General features: G+C 57.1%; 1 protein-coding gene across 5 annotated transcripts in view; it reads left to right on the top strand.

Moving 5' to 3' along the window:
• The window catches only part of AHDC1 (AT-hook DNA binding motif containing 1), a 64,224-nt gene that overhangs the window by 26,562 nt on the left and 19,814 nt on the right, over window positions 1–17,848 (top strand). For 3 of the 5 annotated variants that reach the window (XM_063106236.1, XM_063106235.1, XM_063106234.1), the window contains exon 3: window positions 15,874–16,051. The gene's annotated coding sequence lies outside the window, so the exon portion shown is untranslated. Of the gene's footprint in view, window positions 1–1,826; window positions 1,904–15,873; window positions 16,052–16,277; window positions 16,446–17,848 lie in introns of those variants that run through there. The other 2 variants (XM_063106237.1, XM_063106238.1) reach the window with 2 other exon arrangements.

The raw sequence follows: 17,848 nt of genomic DNA, 5'->3' as shown, positions 1-17,848 counted from the left end.
CGGCATGTGGCTCTCCTTCGGGGAGCCTTGGCAGCCCGGGCTGCGCGCTGCGCCGGGATGATGGAGAGCTTCTGGAATTTCCTGCAGCTGGAGAGCGCGGCCGGCCGGGGGAGCGGGCGCTCAGCGCGCGGCTCGGGAAGGGGCGCCTCGCCACCCGACCCTAGGGGGCGCCTCCGCGGCGGGGGTAGGGGAGAGGTCTCCCCGCCCGGCCTGCCAAGAGGAGAGAGGCACCCTTCGCCTCCCGCCGCCGCTCTCTTCGGGTCTGGCGGGGGTCCAGTTTCGCCCCTCCCGGCCTGGGCGGCGGAGAGGGGCCAGGTGCAGGCAACGCCCCTCCCCCAGCCGCCTGGTTTCCCTCTCGGCCCGTCACCTCCGCCAGGAGTCAGAAGCTCCGCGGCCTCATCTGGGAGGGGGCGGGGGTGGCAGGGATCAGAGGGTAGCGCAGCCTGCCAGGTAGCCCGAGAGGCGGCGGCGGGAAAACTCGGAGACGGGCCGTCCGGGCCCGAGAACGGCTGGGCCTGCGGACCGGAGCCCGTTGCTCGAGCAAGAGGCGTCCGAGGGCTTCTAGGAGGGAGGCGAAGCAGACCTCCCCCCACACCCCCTGCCCACCTCCCAACTGTCGAGCCGGTGGGGAGCGGATGCGCTGAAAAATTCCTGGATAATTTTCTCAACGGCGGCCGCACCAGCTTTCTTTGGGGGCGGCTTTGCACCTTGCAGGTCCTGGAGTCCAGAAAGGGGTCCCCGGGAGGGAGGGGCTTCCTTTTACAGGAGCCCTGAGAACCAGGGCAGTAGGTAAATGACCTCTCAGGGCTCACACTTGGCACTGTGGGTTGGGGGGAGGGAAAGGGGTCTACCCTGCCCTTTGTGGGGGAGGGGAAGGGATGCTTTACCGTAACTGCTATCTTCCAGCACCGTTTGGTGCTCTGCAAACTGGTGAACCATTTGGCAACTCAGCAGGCATATCCCCTGCTTGGGATGGGCCCCCTCGCCCCCTGCCAATGGCCCCTGTTCAATTCCATTTCCTGCCCCTACCCAGCACGCCCTCACCATATTAAATAAAAGCAGTGGGGAATGCCTTCTCTGCCACTGACTGGCTGTGTGACCTTGAGCAAGTCCCTTCACTCCTGAGTTTCCCTTTCCTCGTATGAAAAACTAGATAATAGTAGGTTAGGCCATGGCCTTGTGGGGCTTAAAGTGGCACCGTATTTAAAGGAATTATCATAGTGTCTGCATGTATTAAGGGGAGGAAATAAAGGGTGCCTGTGTAACATCCAGCCCCATCCCGGGGAGTAGAGGCAGCACTCAAAGTACTTGAATCCCCTCTCTCCTCCAACAACCCTGTGAAATTTGGCTTCCCCAGATCTCTGTCCCACTAGTCTCTGCACAGTGCTCCTTCTGCTGTTCTGCTGGTGGTGGGGGTAGGAGACTGGCAGAGAGCTCTGGACTGGGGGAAGTTGGGGCAGCTCCTTGCTTGACTCCCCAGGGAATGGCCCAGGCAGGCTTTGAAGCTGGTGGAATTCTGCTCTTCTCTCCCTTCCATCTCCTTGCTGACCTTTCACTCCACCACTACCAGATACTCAGATTCAAATTCAGATGCTTCTAGGCTCTCCTTCAGCCCAGGAAGTCGGGCCTGGGCCTGTGTCAACTCCCTGCCTCCCCTGCCCCCAGTTCTCCCTGTTTCCTGTTTGATTGGCCTGCCTTGTCTGCTGGAAAAGACCCTGCTGAACTGGAAGGAGTTCAAGGCTCCATTTGTTGTCTGTGTGAACTTGAGCAAATTACCCCACCTCTGTGAGCCTCGATTTGCTTTTCTGCAAAATGGAGTTGAAAGAAAAACTGTCTAGCAGAAGACCTCTTCACTCATGCATCCCAGAGGCGTCCTGGCAGAGATCTATTTAAATAATAAAAGGTAGGGATGCCCTGGAACTTAGAGGGAACTTGCATTAAGGGCCAGGGTAACCTTCCCTTCTCTCTGGGTTGGGGAGGCAGCGCTCTGGGGCCCTGGGATAGGAAGTGGGGCAGGGATTAGTGTCCACCAGATCATTTTGGCAGAGTCTGGATTCAACCAAATTTATGTGGCCCAGATTCCAGGGCTGCCAGGTGCTTATGTTTCTGAATGCACTGCTGGACAGTTCTCACAAACTCCTCCCTTGGACTATAGACTACCCCTGCAATTAGTCCAGGCCCACCTCCTTCTGCCTCAGGGAAGCCTTCCTGGGTTGACTAACTCCCTCCCCCAGTTTCTTTCCAACTCACAGAGGGCTCCCAGAGAAGGGCTGTAAGAGAGAAAGGGGCTTTAACCAACAGTTAGGCTGTGTGAATTTGGGTAGGCTGCTTCCCCTCTCTGGGTCTCGGTTTCTTCCTGCATTAGCAGAGGAGGCTGGATTAGTGACTCCCTAAGGCACCTTCTAGCTCTGACAGGCTCCAAGCCTGTGTTGACTGATGTATCCTAGGAGATAGGAGCACACAGAGAACCAAGTCAGCTGGGAGATTCCTGTCAAGGTAGCTCCCCCCTCCAGAAGGCTGGAGTGCCTCCCTTCCCAGGACACACCCTTCAGGAATACTGGTGGAGATTGTGGTGGGTGGAGTGGGCCTAACACCCAAGTGAGTGGCAGTGCTGATTCCCAGGGTCTCTGCTATCTGTAGAGAGGCCTGTGCATAAGAACAAGAGCTTGTGTCAGGCGGGGCTGTGAGACTGTACATGCTTCTAGGGGAAGGGAATGTGTGTGTCAGTGACCAGTGAGCCTCTAGGGAATGGGGGTGCGGTGCACGAGGCAGCTAGCTTGTGGGATGAAGTGTCCAGAAGAGATCACAGAGGCAGTGAGTGCATTGGGGTGTGTGCAAGACTTGGAGGCTGGCAGTGGGAGGGAGGAAAAAACATGAACCCGAGAACCAGGCTCTGGGTCAGGGCAGGCTGCTGGGGAGGCTCCAGCCTTATGGGGAAGTGATAGAAGAGTCAGCACAGTCTGACACGGCACAGTTTCTTCTGTGCCTAGGTTTGTCCCCTTGTTTATGGGTGTTGAGCTGAATGGCACTGTTCTGAATTGTAGTTGTCTTGTTTTAATGTGGGGGTATCTGTGTAGGGGTGTTGTCAAGGTTTTCTGAACAGTGAGTATCTGGCTGTCTGGGGTGTCTGTGGCCATATAGGATGGTGCTATAAGGCAGTATGCAGCTCCTGGCCACTTGGGGTACTGTCAGATTGTACAGGGGCCAGCCTTGTTTTGGGTGCCTCTTCCTCCTTCATCCCTTATACAGAGGGGGCCCCAGGACACGGGGAGGGAGGTCTCCTGTCTTAATCGGTCCCTCCGCAGGTAGGCAGGCAGGCAGCCGCAAGCCCGCTCACTTGCAGTAATTTTACCACGGTGCCTAAGTCAGGAACAGGCGTGAATTGACCTTTTAACCCCTTCCCCACCACGGGATTAGACTCTGTTTCCTGTTCAATCTCCTCCAGAACCAGTTCCATTCCGCCTGCCGCCCTCTCCTACACTCAGTGGATAAGCAACCCCCCCATCTTTTTTCCCCTGACCCCTGTTGGGCCTGGGGGGGGCCTGAGGGCCAGGATAGTGCAGGGTCTGGCAGGAGCTGAGGGCCCAGACGGGAGTGATAAATATTGAAGAGGAGGGATTTCGGTGTGGGCTGGAGCAGCTGCAGTGGTTCGAGTGTCACACTATCTCTCCCCAGGTTTACTGACCCATTTCCATTCACGCGGCTGCCGGTTTCCTAGCAACGGCAACAGTCCCCCCAGAACAGGCGGAGTGTGTGTCTGCCATTAGCGACTGCCGCAACTGTGTCAAGGTTACCCCGCTCCCTGCAAACCCACCCCGGCGGGTTTGTTTTCTGCCAGCGCCTGGCACACACCGTGCCAGCCAGGGAGGGGGAGAGAAAGGGATTGGGGGCCAGCCCAGGGGCTTGGGTGGGTGTGGGGGGCCAAGGAGGAGCTGCAGTTCCTGGTCCAGTGGGAGCCAACTTGGACTGAGGCCGAAGCAGCCCCCCCCCTCCCTTGGTTGGTGGAATTCCTGAGCCTGAGGGGAGCAGGGGGTGGGGCTGTCCCTCAGCCCTGACCCCCGAGATTCCAGAGCCTAGGGGGAGGGGCGTGGGCTGAGGGGCCTCTGGGAAGCCTGCCCAGCCTGACCCCACCTGGCTTGTTCTGCTCCTGCACTGGTGTCCTCTCACTTCTGCTGCATGCTCTTCTCTGCTCTCAGCTCTTTGTCCCAGCCGCTGTGCCTGGTCTCCCCCATCAGACTCCCCAGGGCAGAGTTGTATTTCTCCCATCAGACTAGGGGCTCCTGAGGTTGGGGTTCATAATGCTTCTTTTCCTTCTCTGCCCTCAGCACTGGCTCATGACAGTTTTTCCAAATGTCATGGGAGATGAGATTAAACATTTAGGGTGGCAAAAAATTTTTCTTAATGGGGACTAGTGGGACAGATACCTCTCTTCCACTCCCCTCACTGAAGTGGATTCTGCCTGTACCCCCACCACCTGGCAGCCTTCACATGGGATTGGCCATAGGAAGTAGAGTACTTCTCTCCCCTTTTCTCCCTGAAAGCCAGGGTGCAAAGGGTTAAAGCAGCTCCCAACCCCCCCCCACCTCTGTATGTGAGCTCCCCCAGGCTGGGGAGGATGGACAGATGGGGGTCTGTCACCTTATAGCCACTCATGTGGTCAGCTCAGACCTGACCAGTCACATTCCTGCCCAGGAGGGCTGGTGCTTGAGGCAGAGGAGCAGGGGCAGGGGTGGAGGACCTGGAGGGGGCTGGGTTTGTAGAATGGAAGGGGGGGCAGCCACCAAGAAGCTGGGGTAAAGGGCTGCCAGGAACATGGAAATATTAAGCAATGTCAAGCCTGAATCCACCTCTCATTTCTCTAGGCCTCAGTCACCCACCCCATCTTTTCTCCCAGTTTGCACTCCCTAAGACCTTCCAGTGGTCTACATGTCTGTGACACAGGTACAGACCTGGTCCCAATTCTAAACAAAGAGAAGAGTGTTGCAGTCAGTTTCTGACATGCAGGGTGGCACAGGGACTTGTAGGTAGCCTCCAGTGTGACTTTCTGGTGCTTGGGAGAGGTTGGCTGGGTTTTTGGCTGGGTCAGAGGCTCTGAGATCTAGGGTACAGAGCAGGCTGTGCTCGACAGTAGAAAGAAACCTGGGCAAGGACCCAGGAAGCCTGGTTCTCTGCCCAACCCTGTCCCTGGCTCCTCATGGCCTCAGTCTCCACATCTGAGGGGCTTAGGCCAGTGGTCTCTAAAAGCCCTCCTGTCCTGTTAGTTAGTGATTCAGGTTGAGGGATGAGGGGTGGGGGGCAATGGTCTGGAGAGGTGTGGGAAGCTGCCAGCTCAAGGGGGAGTTTGCAACATGATCCCAGAGCGAAAATAGCCCAGGTCATTTTCAGCTGCTTGGGCGGAGGTATCTGATCCCGGCAGGGCAGCTTGGGCAGGGGGCAGGGAGGAGCATTCTGTAAAGCTCTGAGAAACCGAACCCTAGGATAGGAGGGTAGGGAAAGGTTGGCATGCCCGCCTGGGCTTCCTGAGACCTGCAGGGGGCCCAGGAATGGAAAGATGAGGAATGCAGAGGGTTAAAAGGAGGTGAGGGCTGGACTCTGGCCCCCTTTGGGTCCTGGCCTGGATGAGGTGAAAGGTCAGCCCCAAGGAGTCCAGGCACAGCTGGGGAAAGAGTAACCTGATCCTTCTCCCTAGCCAAGCTCAGGGGATCACAGTGCCGCCGCCCCCAGAAAAGGTGCTTTGACATCACCAGGAAGGAGTTTTGTTTCTACTTGTTCTCAGCAGGGGTTGGGAGCTAGGGGAGGGTCCAGGCCCATGGGGTCAGGGAGAGCTGCAGGCCAAGAACCCCAGCCATTATGGCAGTGCTTTGTCATCCCAGGATCAGGGGAGGTGGAGGTGAGCCTGCTGGAAAGTTTAGTGGTAGCCTGTTCTGGCCCTGCTCTCACTCTGTCCAATTTATAATGACTCTGACAGCCAGCATTGGGGATGGAGGATGCTTAGAGGTAGGAGACACTCCCCCTAACACATACACTGATTAGTGAGAAACTGCTTGGTACTAGACTGTGACATTGAGATGTTTTTGGGGTGGAGAATTACACCTCAACTCTGAGATGGCTTTGCTGCCTATGGTTGTATGTGGTGGGGTGCTAGGGTGTAAAATGGTGAGATGGAGATAGAGATGACGATACACGGAAAAACCCGGGTTCAAATCCTTGCCTCTGTCTTAAGCAAGCTATTTAACCTCAGTTTAGCCTCAGTTTCCCCATCTACAAAATGGAACTAATAGTGCTCACCACGAAGGGTAATTATGAAGATTGGCACAGAATATGTGCTCAGTAAAAAGTAACCTTAATGAGCCTTATTGGGGGCCGAGCCCGTGGCGCACTAGGGAGAGTGCTGCGCTGGGAGCGCGGCGACTCTTCCGCCGCGGGTTCGGATCCTATATAGGAATGGCCCGTGCACTCACTGGCTGAGTGCCGGTCACGAAAAAGACAAAAAAAAAAAAAAAAAAAAATGAGCCTTATTGGGTGCTAAGTTCACACAAAGTGTGGGGCCGGGATTGCAGCTGGCAGTCTGAGCAGGAGTTGTTAAGCTATAGGCCGGATTAGGGACAGGGTAGTTTTAAGAATGTGACTGTCTCAGTGTCCCTAGGGCTGTCCCTGAGGCTGTGGAGGTATCCAGGTGACATGGGGCGGGATGGGGTGAGGGGAATGGTGTTGGGTATGTGGCAAGGGGCGGCTCGGGGCAGGGTTCTTACCGCTGACCTCTGGGGCTGGCGACAGCCCCCACTCCCCACCCTGGCAGGCTTTGTGCGGTGTGTGGGTGTAGCTGTCCCCGGAGTGCGGCTGTAGGTATGTTTGAGAAGGCGCAGGCATCCCGAGAAAGAACAAGTCGCCTTTTGTACGCGGCCAGCCCCGGGCTGGGCTGGGCCCTCTCTGGGGGATCCCCTGTTTCCGCGCCCAGCTCCCCGCCCACGGACAGCGCCCCGGCCCAGCCCGCCACGGGCCCCCACCTGAGGGGCGCGGCGCAGCGGGCTGAGCGCCTCCTCCTGGGGATCCGCGCTGAGGGCTTGGGGAAGGGGGTCCGGGGCAGGGGGCGTGCCCGAAGCCCCGAGCCCTCCCCTCGCGACATCACTCCAGGTGCTACCAATCTGCCGGAACCCTGCCTGCGGGCGGCCCGCCCTCTCGCAGTCACCGCTCCCGGGTGCTCGGGACGCGCGGTGGGTGGAGTCGGCGGGAGGTGGAGGAGGAGGAGGCAGAGCTGGCTGTGGGGCGGGGAGACCGTTGAAGGCCTCGCCCTTCCTGCTGTGGGAGAGGCTGAGCGCGCGACCCTGAGACCATGCAGCCCGGCTCCCCTTGAAGGACCTCGCAGGCCCTCCTCTGCTGAGCTGCTCTACCTTCTGGCGCACCTGTCCAGGTCTTGCCAAGTACCACCTTCTGCAGGACGCCTTCTCAGAACCGACGCCTGGTGTGTGACTCAGAGTGGGGAGTTGCACAGAGAGTTGCTGTAGGAGGGCCGCCTAGGAGGGCCTCTACCCTACCAGCACACACCTTCCCCCCAATCAGAGGAGCCCTAGGTCTGGCTTCCTCTGCGGTCCACACAGCTTGTATCAGAACCCCTGACTTCTGGGAAGAGGAGGAGAGGTTGGGGAAGCTGGAAGGGCTTTTGCAGGCCAAAGGGGCAATTCTGGCTTACAAAGAGTATTGTGGGCCCAGTGACTGGGGGGCGGGAAGGGGGGCACTGGTTCTAGGGACCTAAGGATTTAGCTTGCAGGTGGGAGGTTCCAAGTTGGGCAAAGAGGAGTGTCGGTCGCCAAAGGGAGTTAGGGATTATGCCGGGCCAGCACTACCCCCACCAACAAGCTGGCCCAGTGGAATGCTGGGAGGCCCCAGGGATGGGGCCAGGCGGCCAAGGTGTCTCTGGTGGCACGGAAGCAGTTAAGAGCTGCCTCAGCCCGTTCCTTCAGACAATTAGTGACATCTCGCTTGACAACACCACACTGAGCCGATGCAGACCTCAGCCCCCCTCCCGACCCCCCCACGGCCGCTTCAGCTGTTTATTCTTGGGCTTTAACAATTGGGATTCTGACTTGGAGGAGCGGGCGCCCCGCGCTGCCCTCTGACCCACCGTCGCCTTGGCAACTGGAGCCCGGTAGGCCTGGGCTCTGCGTTAGGATTACAGATCCTGAATTCACAATCTTGCTGCTCCCCTGCAAGCAGCAGCAGCAGCAGCAGCAGCAGCAGCATGCGGGATCTGCAGCTAGACTGGAGGGGACAGAGAAGGAGGGTTCCCAGGGGCCAGTCTGAGGCACGGGTGGGAACCTGGGATGACCATAGGCAACCTGGAAAGTGGTGGCCCTCTGACAGCCATCAAGGGTGGAGCCCTGCTCCACTCCCAACATCTCCCATCCATTCTCTGGAAACTTTCTTCCTGGTAAAGCCCTGAGGGCAGGGGCGAAGCTTCTTCACTGCCCCCCTCTTTCCCCCTCAGTCAGCCCCCTACTATGCCCAGAACTCCAAGTGCCAGCAGACTGTGCCCCTGCCGTGCCCGCCTCCATAGCAACAGGCCCCCCTCCCTTGCCAGCTCTGCTCCTTCCTCCCCCCATCCTAGCAGCCAACTGCCCCAGCTGAAACCGGAGCTGATGCATCTGTGAGCCTCATGCCCAGACCCACATTCCATTTCTGTCCTCTGTCCCCCCCCAGTTCTGGCGACGACATCTCCCCTCCTCCTTCTCCTCCTCACGCCCCCTCCCTCCTCTCCTCTGCCTACTCCTGCTGTTCACCCCACACTCTATCACTTAGTGTCTCCCCCTTCTCGCCCCATTCTCTGAGTGTGTCTCACCCTCTCCGACTGTCTCTGTTGGTCTCTGGGTGTGTCGGTCCCTCTGTCTGTCTCCAGCTGCCTGGGTCTCTGTGCCTTGGCCTGTATGTGGCAGGCTCCTTCTCTTCGTGCGTGTGCGCGCGTGTGTGTGTGTGTGTGTGTGTGTGTCTCTGCACCATCCTGCCTGTCTCTCTTTGTCTTTTTCTTCCTCCTTCTCTGTCTCTCTCTTCCTGGGTCTCTTTCTTGCTGTTTTCCTTTCTCTAGCGTGCTCACCTTCTGCCTCTCTCCCATTCCACCTCTCATCCTCTCCCCCGGTCCCTCTTTCTCCTAAAGCCTCATTCTGCCCTATTTCTCTTGCCCCCATGTTCTTCCTCTTTCTCTCTCTTCCTGGATCTGACTCCTTGCCTTGATTTCTCCCTCTCCCTCTTTCTTTTCTTTTCTCCCTCTCCCTCTAAATACTTAGGTTTCTTTCTGGGTTGGGTCTTTCAGGTCTCCTTCCTCTATTTCCTACTTGGTCATTTCCTCATAGCTCCTGGTTGAGGAACTTAGGCAGGAGGGCCCTCCAGAATCACCCCAAAGAAGCCCCATTTCTAGTAAGCCCCAGATGTCCTGGAAGCCCATTGGGCCTGTGTAGTTGAACCTGAAATGAGGAGGGTCTAAGGTTAAAGAACTACAGAGTGGGGCACCAGGAAACAAGAGTGCTAGGCCTCCCTTTCCAGAATTCTGGAGGATGGGCTCCTTCCATCTAGTCTACCTTCCACCAGCCCAGGTAAGGGCAGAGGTTGTCCCAGGGGCTAGGTAGCCCAAGAAGCCCCTAGCTATAAGGACTCACAGAAGAGCATGTCTAGGCCTCACTTCCTGGGATTTGTCCCCTCCCCTGCCACAATGATGGCTGTCTCAAGCTATGCCTCACTTTCCCCTAGTGGCACAGGGGTACTACCCTTGCTCTATCTCTCACTTCCTTAAAATGCTTTGAGTTCCTGGAGCACAAAGTTATGAGGAACAAGGAAAGGCTACAGTGACTCCCCCTCCCACTCGCCCGCTCACCAACACCAGGGGGACTCCAACACAGAAGAATTTGTTTGTCTCAGGGCATAGTAGAAGCAGGGTCCTGTCTCCTTAAGTGTTGGGTGGAGGACAGTGCCCCGCCTCCCCTCAAGACTGGCAGCCCCTGCTGTCCGGCCCTCCCTCCCAGTCTGGGCAGTGGCTTCTAGCCTTCCTCCCAAGCCCCTCTTCAAGGAATGAGCTTGGAGTCATGGGCAGACAGGCCCTAGGGTGTGGGAGCCAGGCCTCCAGGGCCCAGACCTTGCCTCTGGGTGTGGTGAGGCCTGGTCAGCCAGACAGTTCTAGGACCCTAGGGTCTGGGCACTACTCACCAAGGGGCCAGGCGGGGGAGTAGGGCTGCCTGGGGGAGGCGGGTAGCACGCAAGGCATGCTGGGCCCCCTTGGCGGGTGGGTGGGGGGAACAAAGCTGGCATCGAGGCCTCAGCTAAAATTAGCCGCTTCCCTGCGCGGGAGCGAGCATGCCTGCCAGCCGCCCAGATCGCCGCTGCCTCGGCAGGCCATCTGTCGCCACGTTTTGCTCAGTCCCCCAGAGCCCCCCAGCTCCAGCCACCCCCAGGGGCTAGAGGGACCCAACTCTGAGGCTGTCCCTAATCAGGGCTCTGGGCTCTGCTGCCATCATGCTGTGTGACCTCCGGATAAGCCTGTCCCTCTCTGGGCTCCTGTATAACGAGGGGTCCCTAGACACTGACATCCCAGATCCCCTAGTCCTTCCAAGCAGCAGGTGCTGGTGCTGGTCATGGGGTCTGGTTGCCTCCTTCCCTTGGAGCTCCCTTTCTAGCCAAAGGTTTGAAGATGGGGCAAGCGGGATTTAAAGGTGGGGAGGAGTGTATGACAGACTGCTGTCAGATTCCCAGTCTTCACTGGGCAGTAGAGCAGCTCTGTATCCAACAACAAACCCCCCAACCTCCCCCCTCATCCATCTCCAAGCAGTCTTAAAGAAACAGCTCCAGGTGGGAAGCCAGGAGGTGGAGGCTGAGTTCAGCTGATACTAATTTGCTCTGTGGCTTCGGCAAGTCTCTTGCCCTCTCTTAGTCTATTTCTGCCTCTCTTCAATGAGATGCCGCACTGTCTCATGAGGCTGGCGTTATTGTCCTTACTTTACAGATGAGGAAACTGAGATGCAGAAAGATGAGGTTCCTTGTGAGGAGACAGCAGAGCCAGGGCTTAAAGCCACCGTGTCGCAGCCCAGCGTACTGCTTGCTGGTCTCCAGCTTCAGCTTCTTTCTGACCCAGCACTTACCTGGCTGATGCCCCTTCCCCACTCCCCAGAGCCAAAGCAGCTGAGTTGCTGCTCCAAGGTCACCCAGTTTGGCCTGGGAGGAGCTCAGACTTGAACCCGGGCCTCTTGGCTCTTGGCCTTCCTCACCACTCTGGCCAGCAGGCTGGGCCTGTTCCCTGGGTGAGTCATGCCCCTGGACTTTGGCTTCCTTGTCCCCCGCTCTGTGGCCTGAAGTTAGGAGAGGGGCCTTTGTAAGGAAGAGGGACTCCCCTGCCAGCAGGGGAGGGATCTCAAGCCATTATCCCACCCCCTTCTCGGTGAATGCATGGTGTCAGCAACCCCTAACCCCCTGCTCCCTACCAATCTCTAAACAGTTTTACAGAAACTCCTCCTCAGGCCTCAATGACAGTCCTCCCTAGATATACACCTGCATTACATTAGAAATGGTGTTGGGTGGGGGCTTGAGGAGGTGGCATTTCCAGGTTGTCTGTATGCCCAGGCAGCTTTCTCCCTGGCATTCTTTTCTCCCAGCATTGGGCCAGTGGGTTAGCCAGGCAGGAGGCCACAGCACCTCCCCTCCTGGTGTCCAGGGACCAAGGTCACACCCAGTGCCCTGTGTGCTTCCACCTTCTCCTGGGGCCAGTGGTGTTTGTCACTGGGGCAACGTGTGACTGTGCCTGGCTCTGGCAGTGCTGGGGTGACATTCATGCCCTGTGAGCTGTGACGCCTCTGCAGGCAGAGGACAGCACCACCCAGGCTGGTGACAGTGATGGGGAGGGGCGGGGGTGGGCTTTCACCTGTCTATAGCAGTCAGGGAGGTGACATGTTGTATACCCATCCCACAGTCTGGAGGGAGGATTCATGGGGAAAGGGTGAGGTTGTGTCCTTTCCTCATGCTGTGTGGTGGGTGGAGGGGTCTGCCTTCCTCACACCTGGAAGATAAGGCGTGTGTGTGTGTGTGTGTGTGTTTTGATAGGTTGTGTGTGACAGGTTCTCTTTGCATCCCACATCCTGTTAGTGGGGGTTGGAGTGCCTTGTGTGTTAGTTGTACTGTTGTGAGGGGTGATAACCTGTGTACCTGTCTCATACTGTTTGGGGGTGTCAGATGTGTCCATCTCATGCTTTGGGGGAAGCAACAGGTTATGTGCTTATCTCATCCTTTTAGAAGGGTTGTCACTGTCTCGTATGCCTGTCTCTCTGACTGTTGTATGTATGAGATGTCACCATGTGCCCATCTCATGCTGTTGTGGGGAGTGACATGTGTGATAATTTCATGCTGTTGGGAAGTTGTCAGTAACTTGGGAGCTCGTCTGTCACCCTAAAAAGACAACATGTTGCCCGGTGGTATGGGGCTGGCACTTGGCGGGGCCTTCCCCTCAGACCGCAGGGCCCTAAAGGGCTGGCCAGAGGAAGCGCTTGAGTCCCTGAGCATAGGGCAAGTGAGGGGAGGGCATCAGTCCTGCATGACCTACCTTCTGACCCAGGTGCCAACCCTGGGTACTGTTCCCCAGAAGGAAGGATCCAGTGTTTTTCACATGGTGTGGAAAGGGGCCTCTGGGGCTGGGGCAGGTATGTGGCTGGGAGGTGGGGCACCAGGCAGGGTTTGCCTGGGGAGCCTTGTCTCCAAAGGCCTAGGGGGCCCTATTCCCATCCTCTTCTGCCCCTGAAACTGTTAAACTAATTAAGGCTGTGGAGCGGCAGGATTAATCGGGGCAGCTCGGCGCGGGCCGGGAGCTCAGGTAGTCGATTAGTGCGCCACGGAGGATATTGGATTTCTGAACCGCAAGTCAGCACTATTCGGGCCTGTTATCTCTCCCAGGCTCGAGGGTCAGGAGGCGGGAGGCTCCCGGCCGGCCAGCTCAGGCACGTCCTCGCCCTGCCCACACGGCCCTCAGCTCAGCCCTTCTCCATTCTCCTTTCCCGGCTCCTGTGGGACTGTCTGGCCCTGCCTGTCCCTTTCCTCCATCGGGGGCTCTGTTCCTCTCAGACCTTCCTGGCCTCAGACTCACTGTGTGCCTGACCAACAGCCTCCCTCTCTCAGCCTCTGACTAGCTCTTGACCTCCCCTCCACCTTCCTCTCCATCTCCTGTCCCTGTCCCCAAGGTCTCTGCTAGCATCTCTCATCACCAGTCTCTGTCTCTGTTTTTGTGCTCCTGTATGCCTGTCTCTCACAGTTTCTGTGTGTCTCTGTCTCTCTGTCTCTGTCTCTCTCCCTCTGTGTGTCTGTCTCCCTGTGTATCATTCTCCCTCTGTCTTTTCCTCTCTCCCTCTGGCACGCTCTCTCTCTCTCTCTCTCTCTCTCTTGTGTGGTCTCGGCTGGTGTCTGCAACCAGAACAAATCTCCCCCAGCCAACACCCCCTGAACAAGGAGGCCAGAGCAGCTAATGGGAAACATGTGATTCTGCCTTGCGCCTGGAGCACCGTGAAGGGAGCCTGAGTCCCAGCCCAGACCCTGCTCCCCCTGACTTGCCGCATTCCCCCCACCACACTGTCCTCTGCCTCCCAGTGTCTCCCCCAGCCTGTGTGGGCACAGTTGCAAGTTCCCCAGTCATTAACATTTGGTGGGGGGCTGATGTTTATCACTTGGGGAGTATCAGGTTGTGGAGGGGCTGGGGGCAGCTTGGCTCCTTAGGTTCCCCCAGTCCCCAGGGCCAGGCAGACCCCCACCACAGCATATGTAGGAGAACAGGGCCAAGATGAGCTGAGCTGTGGGGGCCTGGATGGGGGGCAGCTAGTCCACCCCCACTGGAGGGCTCTGAGGCCACCCAGATTTCCATCTTTTCCACCCTCCTGGGCCTCTGGGGAGCTGCAGAGGTGGGGGCTCCCCGAGGGCTTGGGAGCTGCCGGGCTGCATTTCTGTGCCCACCCAACCACAGGGAAAGGGGGGACGGATCAGAGGAGGGAGGCTCTGGCAGGTTGGAATTCTCCTCTGCCTGTGGATAAATTGTCCCTAATCCAGGCTTGGGGAGTTGTCTGGCTCCTACAGAGAGAGAGAGAGAGAGAGAGAGTGTGCACAAGAGAGAGCGAGCAGGAGATAGGCAGGGAGGGAGGAGGAAAGCAGGCACATACAAACACAGTGACACAGACACACACACTGTCTCACAAAGGCTCTCTCACATACGTGCATGCACATATGCACTGACGAATTACACAAAGGTACCACACAAACACTTGGCACCATTTTGCTGACAGGCACACCATGGCACACAGACCTGCTCACACATGTTGACACTGACACACAGCTATACTGGCACAGACATACAGTGACATAGCACAAGGACCCACTGACATACCAGAGACACAGTGATAAGGTCATGCAAACCCATACTTACATGGACACACGTACAAGCACATACTGACCCATGGTGAAACAGACCCACGGGGACACCGTGACCAGTCACACCATCACACTGTGACCCTGAAAACCCAGAGAAAGGCAGAGGTAGGAAGGAGGCAACGCTGATCCACAGTGACATCAGTGCTTGCAGTCATCGGCCTCAAGATTGCAAACCTGCAGGGACAGCAGAGGATCAGCTGCACACCCCCAACCCCTGCCAAACACACATCCAAAGAGCTCTGAGACAGGCAGGAGCCAGTTTGGTTCCTGACACAGCGAGATGTGGAGAGCCAGGCAGAGTATGTGCACACACTGGCACACTCACACCTTGACCACAGCTGAGCACACCTTGTCACACACAGTCACACACACTTACACCTCTGTGTCCTCACAGGCATACAAACACAGGCTCAACTAGACACACACACACAAAGCTGAATAGAGTAGAATTGTGGATAGTGCACATACCCACACATATAACTGAAGATACCGAACCTAGGCACGCACCCAGCTCGCACACACACACACACACACACACACACACAAAGTGACTACGCCAACCACAACTGAGCAAACACATGATCTCACACATGTACACTTTTAAGCAAGCGTGAACCCACACAGACCTACAGAAATACACACAGGGGAGCACAGACAGGCTAAGTTGACCAGGAACCCATACACCCAATACAGGTGTATTTACCCAGACAGCTGAACATTCACAGACATGCATTTGTATAGGCAGAATTTCTATTACACACATACAAATTCCCAGGCAACCAGAACCTGTAAGCAGTCCATGAGGCCTGATTCCCCCACCCCCTCTGGGACTCTAATAGAGACCTCAGAGAGGCAGACAAATGGGCAGAGAAAAGGGAGGTGGTGAGCAGGACCATGGTTATTAAAACAAGAGACATAACCAGTTGCTGATGGAAATGGGTAAACTCCAGCTCCATTTCACCCTTGTGAAAATATGCATCCACATTCACTCTAAACAGCAACTCTCACACCTGCATTGTAAATAAGCTCTTAGCACTTAATAGCTTCCCCAGAATGCTCCTCCCCTTTCATAAGATCTTATTCTCCCCATTTTATCGATGAGAAAACTAAGAACCAGGGAGGTTAACTGACTTGCCCAAGGTTACACAGTTAGTGAGGGTTGAGCCAACAACTATCTGACTCCCAAAGGCCAGATTCCTTCCACCATCGTGTGTATGCATGCATGTACACACATATACCTAGATGTTCAAAGACTGCTTCACATAAAACCCGGGATTTCAAGAGACAGGCTCACAACTCCCTGATGGGATGAGGTTGGAGCTGGATTAGACTTCATGTAGGAGAGCCTGCTGGTTCAGTGTCCCTCTGCACCCTGCCCTCTGGCTGGCTCACCCTGCGTCTGTGCTTATGCCTGGGGTGCTGTGTTTGCTTCTACAGATGGGAGCTTGCCTGATTGCCTATCCATCCGCCTGGATACCAGAGCCCACCCAGCTGGGCATGTGCAAAGGGCCCCGAGTGCGGGGCAACGCTCAGGCCACCTTGGAGACCACCCTGGAGACGCTGGTGAGGACAGGCCTTTCCTGCTGAGCTGGGCCTGTCTGCACAGTCTGCTCAGGTAACAGTGCGGGGAAGCCAGGTCTGTACCTGGGCTACCCCAGGAAGTGGGGATCTTGCTTCCCAGTCCCAGCAGGGATCCCCTTCCAGCTTAGGCTGAAAAGAAGTAATTTACAGAATCAAAAGGTATTAACCTAGCTTACTCAAACTCTCCATTATCCAGAAAAGGGAGCTGAGGCTCATGGGTATATAGTGAGTTCCCTGGAGTACTGTCTCCTAGCCTAAGGACTCTTTCCTGTGCCTCGATGACCTGAGAGAACTGGAAGGAGAGGGTTTGTGACAGTGACCAGGACTCAGGGCAGAGGTGGAAACCAGAGTGCCTGATGTGTATAGCTGCTGACCCCCCCAGGACACCTCTCTACTGGACTCTGGAAGCAGAGAGCTGGGAGGACAAGGTGAGGTGCTGGAAGGGCCTGGGTAGTCCAGGTATGCTAGGGTTCTGGCATAGGACAAGGCAGGGGGCGGGAGCAGTGGCAGGACCCACCTCCTTCCTTCTGGCCCAGGTTAGCCCACCCAGGTTTGGGAGCCACAGAGGCCAGGTGGGGCTGCCCTGCCCTGCAGAGGCAACTCCCTGAACTGACACATGAAGCCTCGGGCTCCAGGAAGCTCCCTAGAGCCCAGCCTGCATGGGGACCCCACCCAGCTTCCAAAGGAGCATTCCTGGGGCCTGAGGTCTGGGGGTGGGGCCTCCTGGGATTGTAAGGGTGGGGAGGTATGGCTGTGGGAGGATGCAATGTTGTGTATACCCGACGGTAAATGTACAGGGCACTCTGGCTTGTGTGCAAGCAGGTGTGCATGTGTAGGGCTCTGTCCTTGGTGCACAAGGTGATATATACAAGAGTTATATAAGTGAACTAGGCTGGGGGAATGTTCAAAGGCTGTGTATGTGGTACATTGGAGTGGTGAGTGTGCAGGAGTCAGTGTGTATGTCGGGCAGGTATGGGAATATTGGGGTGTTGCATGTGCCACCCTGGATGGTGTATGTGAGCAGGGTGCTAGTGTACACTGGAGAGATGTGTGTAAACAAGATCTGAACACACTGGGGTTATGGTGTGTGTACACAGGGATCTGCATGTACAATGGCAAGTGTGTGTGGGGGTGATTTGTGCACATGGCTCCATTTGTGCTTTGGAGGTGGGCTGGGCAAGCCTTGAGCTGAGCTGGGCTCAGCAGTGCCCAGCCTTGTGGCCAAATCGCTGAAGTCACTTCCTTTCCAGCAGCAACTTTCCAGGAGGAGGAGTTCTTCAGACCTGGGCGGGGAGGGGGAGACGGAACAAGGAGCTCTCAGGGGAAGGAGGTGGGCGGGGGTGAGAGGCTGGGGGAGGGCCTGGTGGGGCTGGAGGAGGGGAGTCCTCTGGGAGACCGAAGGAAAGACAAGGACAGGAGTTTGGAAGGGCCAAGGGCAGGAGGGGATGGGGGTGGAGCAGGGCGGGAAGCACAGTCCCTGAGTGACCTCGGACAGAGGAAGGGAGGGCTACCAGCAGGGTGACCCTTGGGTCCAGCCAGAGCTGGCAGTGGCGTCCACACACCTGGCACCCAGGGCAGGGGGCTGGCAGGGGGCGGTTCTGGGGCAGACCTGCTTGCCAGGTGCCCTACTCTGAGCAGGAAAGGGGTGGGCGAGGGTTGCACAAAGGAGCTCTGTGTGGCGGGGGATGGGGTGGGGTGGGGAGTGCTGTGCTGTGGGGGGGCCCTGATGGCCCTGGGGGGCGGGGCAGGGCCAGCTCCCCTTGGGGGCATCAGTGGCTCCAAGGGGACACCTAGCGGCAAGGGAGGGTAGTGCATCTGGGTGGCTGAGGTG

Source organism: Cynocephalus volans, chromosome 8 (assembly GCF_027409185.1).
Source record: "Cynocephalus volans isolate mCynVol1 chromosome 8, mCynVol1.pri, whole genome shotgun sequence".
Classification (NCBI taxonomy): domain Eukaryota; kingdom Metazoa; phylum Chordata; class Mammalia; order Dermoptera; family Cynocephalidae; genus Cynocephalus; species Cynocephalus volans.
Note: the sequence above shows the minus strand (reverse complement) of the source record. Positions and strands in the feature narration are given on the sequence as shown.